This window comes from Octodon degus, unplaced genomic scaffold, assembly GCF_000260255.1.
Source record: "Octodon degus isolate 3935 unplaced genomic scaffold, OctDeg1.0 scaffold00001, whole genome shotgun sequence".
NCBI classification, from domain to species: Eukaryota; Metazoa; Chordata; class Mammalia; order Rodentia; family Octodontidae; genus Octodon; species Octodon degus.
The window spans coordinates 6,209,964-6,215,042 of record NW_004524577.1 but is presented as its reverse complement, the minus strand read 5'-3'; the positions used below and the strand labels follow the sequence as shown (position 1 = coordinate 6,215,042).

General features: G+C 60.0%; 1 protein-coding gene across 1 annotated transcript in view; it reads right to left on the bottom strand.

The window, feature by feature from the left end:
* Nucleotides 1-3,728, bottom strand: part of Il4r (interleukin 4 receptor) — a 36,019-nt gene extending 32,291 nt beyond the window's left edge. The window contains exon 1 of the mRNA XM_023716443.1: nt 3,629-3,728. The gene's annotated coding sequence lies outside the window, so the exon portion shown is untranslated. The remainder of the gene's footprint in view (nt 1-3,628) is intronic.
* Between the last annotated feature and the right edge of the window lie 1,351 nt (nt 3,729-5,079).

Sequence of the window (5,079 nt, the reverse complement as noted above, 5' to 3'; positions counted from 1 at the left end):
CCCTGGACCACTTTCAGCCCCTGGACCACTCCTGGCCCTGGACCACTCCTGTCTCCTGGATCACTTCTGGGCCGTGGACTATTCCTGGCCCTTGGACCACTTCTGCGTCTCCCGCACCCTTTCCAGATGTGCCCAGCTGAGAGCGAGTCCTCAGCCAGGCAGGCCCTGGTGCCACCCTGGGTGCAGAGCTCCCTCCAGATTTCTTCGCAGGCCAGGGCAGGCCAGGAGGCCCTGGGGGCCCTGTGCTCAAGAATGAGTCAGAAGAAACCAAAACCTCAGAGCTGACAGCCCTTCCTGGAAAGGCAGGAGCCTCAGAGCCACAGTCCTTCATGCAAAGGAGGAGCAGAGTGTTTAGATGGAATCGTCCTGGGGAGCATGGGGCACCTGGAAGTGGGGTCCTCCTGCTCTGCATGAGACTTTCCGCCTGCTGGACCAGCCTGGGCCCCTGGTTGCTCCCAATGCCACCTCCTCTGAGAGGGGCTTGCCCTGTTGCCACCCTCTCTCAGGCACCGTCACCACCTGACAAGATGGTGCCGGCCAAATCCCACGCCAGGCAGGTCTCAGGATTCACAACCATGCGGTTGGTGGCAGCGGGGTGGGGGTCATCTTGCATCCCAGACCCCTGGCCGCGCCCACTCCCACCCCCGGCCCTGGTACAGTGCCCGCTGATCAAGCACGGGAGGGTCACTGCCCAGGTCTTCAGTGTCTTCCCAGCCTGCAGGGCACAGACGCCGCTGAGCCCGCCCTCAGCTCAGGCCACAGCTGGCTTCCAATTCGGTTATGGCAAATTGTGTTTCAGAGCCGGTGGACTTTGGCATAGGAGCTGAAAGCTGTGTGTATTTGTGCATGGCCTGTCTGGCCCCGCCAGGGCATACCACACTGTCATCCCAGATGCTATCAACAAACAAAGGGAGGCTCAGAGGCCAAGCAACTGCCCCTGGGTCGCGGTTAGGAAGCAGGGAGCCCAGATCTAAGGAACCTAGGACCCCTGTCTTTAAGCCTGAAGCCATCTCTCCACCACAGGCCCAGAGACCCAGCCAAGTCACCAGCCTACAGGGACCACCAACAGCCTGATGCTGCGTCCTCAGAAGGGGGGACCGCAAACCTCCACGGGGTGCGCCAGGTGGACTCAGGAGAGGACAAGTCTGGGCAACCTCCCAGCAAGCTTAGGGTGTGAATAGTGTGGTCAAGGGTGCCAGGGAGGTCCCCACACTGACCACCAGCCCTCAGCCAGGAGAACGTGGGTAGAAGGGCAGTGGCTTCGAATCGCTTCCTCTGTTGCTCAGACGTGGACCTTGTGCAAGGCCACTGAGCACCGGGCCCCAGTCTCAGTTTCCTCAAAATCTACAGAATGAGTCAACTCAGTCCTATCTGCTGGAGGTCACAGGTCAGGACAATAAAGACATGTTTCTTGAGTGAGCACAAAGTGCTTCCTACACACCTGCTTAAGTTTTGAGTGTGTTTGACAGAAATCAACTCAGGTAACCATCATCACAGTGGAGTGTAAAGCAGTCCCTAGAATGTCACAAACCAGAGACTGAGGTTTTGAGAAGTGAGGTCATAGCAAGTTAAGCAAAGCCAGCATTTGAATCTGGTAAGTCTTGCTCTGGAGTCCTCACGTTAGACTTCCAAGCCACATCTCCTGACAAGTGGCAACTGATGGAAAACTACTGTGGACCTACTATGTGCTGGACCTACTGTGTGCTGGACCATGATGTTGTAGACCCATGAATGTCCATGCGAGGAAACCCAGCCAGCCTGGGGGCTCCCGTCTGTCCCCACCCTGATGCCGCGGAGACAGGAGAAGGTGGAAATAGGCTAATTCTGGCCTCCGGTGGGGGATGCTTCTTGCTCCTCCCCTCTCAGCTTCCCCCCCTTAACTCCTAGCAGCTGGAAACTGCATGGCCTTGGAAACCCTGGGCTCCTCCCAGATTCTGCAGCCCTGGGATCCTGTTGTAGCAGCCAGAGTGAGGTGTGATGGGACACACCTATAATTCTGGCACTCTGGGAGACTGAAGCAGGAGGATTTCAAATGTGAGCCCAGCCTGGGCAATATAGTAATGTAATAAGATGTTGGCTCATTAAAAAATAAAAATTTTTAAAAAGGGCTAGGGATGTAGCTCAGTACAAAGGTCCTGGCTTCAATCCCCAGTACCACACACACACACACACACACACACACTCACCCCACAGATGAGTCACTGCAGACGCTGCAGACCTTCAGGCTACCCCAGACCTGACCTGCTGATAACTGGGCCCTCACTCACTGGGGCTTTCCTCCAGGCTGCCTGGGGGTGGCCTCCTCCAGGCTCGGAGGGCGGAACCCAGGCCTCCACACTGTGCCTCTGTGGCTCATTAAAAGGCGAGGTCCACTGTCCCCGGCTGCTCTCTGCTGCACTCAAGGCCTCCAGGGCTGGCCCTCTCTATCTCTCCTAGGCTCCCACAGCCCCCTCCCCATCTCCCTGCCCCAGTCCCTCCGCACTGAGCCCACTGCTCAGAGAGCCCCTTGCCCAACTGCCTCCCTTTGTCCAGCACCCCCCACTCCACTCTAGGGTCCCTTTCCCAAAGGAGTTGATTATGGGACCTGCTGTTGTGCCCTAGCTCCAGCCCCAGACCCCCTCCGCGCTCAGAGCACTGGAAGCATTCCCCTTGCCAACCGGCTCTGCCAGGGGCTGAAACAGCCAGGGAGCTCAACTGGTCACTCCCACTCAGTGCCTTGGGGTCCTCATCTGTACTGTGGGCTGCCTGGCTAAGTCCCAAGAGTCCTGGGCCGTGTTCTGGTATCCCTTTGTGGTGTGGAACAACCTGGCCAGAACACATTGGTGCCTCAGTTTCCCCAGCGGACTTTAGGATGGGACTAACGTCTTATCACATAACCAGGCCTCCTAAAGGGCCACTGTAGCAGAAGCTGCATCTCCCAGGGGGCTAAGGAGGGGCAGAGACCAGATCCAGGCAGGTTTAGAGCTGGCCTGGGGGCAACCCCTGAGTCCATCAAGGCTTGCCCAGAACACAATTTTCAAAAGTAAAAGCTTGACTCGCTGGCTTATTCACTCTGAAAAGGGGAAAGGGCCCGGTAGCCTCTTGCACGAGCTCTGCATGGAGAATCAGGTTACCTGGCTAGTTCCACACCATCCGGCACTGGACAGCCCCAGTCACCTGGAGCTAGTGACTAACCCGGCCCTGGGCGGTAAGCCGCTTGCGGTTTCACTCAGAACACTTTCTGCCACCAGGACACGGCCCAAAGTCCCAGGACGGGATCTCGGCGACTGGGTCGACCCATGGCCCGGAGCAGGCGCCCCGAGGTGGGCCCCGCCTCGAGTCGCGGGCTGCCCGGACCTGGTGGCGGGGAGACCCTTCCCAGGACAGACCCCCGAGCGCGCTTACTCTCTCCCACTTCCTGCCAGCCTCACCCGGGCTCCGGTTGTCCCCACCCTCAAACGCATGGCCCCTGCGAGTCCCAGAGCCCGCGGCCGTCTCGGTCCGCGCGGGCCCGGCGGGCGGCGTCCCCTGCCCAAAAGGGCCGGGGCATCCCCGGGTCCCCTCAGCCGGGAGTCCGAGCCTTTCTCGGCGCTCGCCGCGTGCCCGGGAGGCCGCCCTCCGCCGCGATCGCGCGCGGCCCCGTCCCTACCTGCGCGCTCCTGCTCCATTCGCCGCCGCGTTGCCGGAGCGCGAAGAGGGCGACCTAGGTCGCCGGGCTGCCCCGCGCCGCTCGGGGTTTTCCTGGGCTGGAGATGCACCCGCCCTCCCTGCCGGCTTCCTGAGCCCCGCCCTTAATTTGCATGCCCCACCCCACACCCCGCGTATTTGCACGATCCTTTGTGGCCTTGTATCTGCACGCCCGGTCCTTTCGTTTGCATGCACCGTCCCCTACGCACCAGGCCACGCCCCCGAGAAGCCCAGCCTTGCAGCCTGGCACCCCAGCACGTTTGCTGCCTAGAGCCTGCAGTGGCTCACGCGGCCTTCCCGGCCTTTCCCGCCGGGTCCCTGGCCCGGATCTGCGGAGGGGCCTCGAGCTGGGATCTGGGATCGGAGGGCCGCACTACTCGAATCCTGCCTTTCCAGCAGCGTGTCTTCCAAGCACCAGCGTTTGCTCACTCTTCCAGAAATGTTTATGCTAGAAAACTGGCAAAGCGACCGGGATCCCTTCAGCAGCCAGCACACTGCCAGGCCCTGTGCCGCCGAGGCCCTTCACACATGGGCAAACTTAATCTTCGAGATTACCCAGTGAGGGTGTTAGTTGGCAGTCGCCCTGTTTACAAGTGGGGAAACCAAGGCACAGAGCTGGTAAGAAATTGGCTCGGAATCACACAGCATTTAAGCAGTGGAGCTGGGATTTGAACCCTGGGCTCTACAGACTCCCAACCACTGTTCACCAGAAAACTCTGAGGCAGCCAGATGGTGGGGAAGAAACTGCAGTGTGGCCTGTAATAAGCCTCCTGAGAACATACCCTTTAGGTGGGCAGCTCAGGAGCTCACGGGAGGCCTCTTGCAGCAGGGACCAGCAGCTGAGACCCTGAAGAAGAGCGGGGGTGGGGGAGGGAGCCAGAGGAGCAGCACAGTTCTTGCGGCATTCTGCCAAACACTCGCTATGTCGGCCCTACTGTGTGCTGCACCCCAAGATGGGTGCAGACATGACACAGACAAAGGCCCTGCTGTCCTGGAGACTCCAGACACCAGCAGGTTAATCCCAGAGGATTGATTCTGTGTGTGTTGACTTCCTGGAGGGAGTGGCCCCTGAAAGCGACTGGTGATTCAGTAGGGAAGGGGAGCAGAGGAGGAGAATGAGAGGCACCTGTAGCCCCGACCCCCAGGGCCTGGGGATCCGCTGGAGCAGTGAGAATTAGGGGACTGAGTAGGATGAGCCCAGGCTGAGCGGCCCAGGGCAGGGGGCCTGGGCAAGGCCTCCAGAAAGCTGGCTGGAGAGGAGCAGGAACTGTCCAGACACGCGTGAGCCCCTGTCACACACTCCCTCCCATGGCAGGGTCCACTGTGACCCAGGCCCACTCCCATGCAGTGGGGCACATATGCGTGAGCACAGGCTCTTTACCTCCTTCCAGCTCAGCCTGTCAGGCTCCCCCT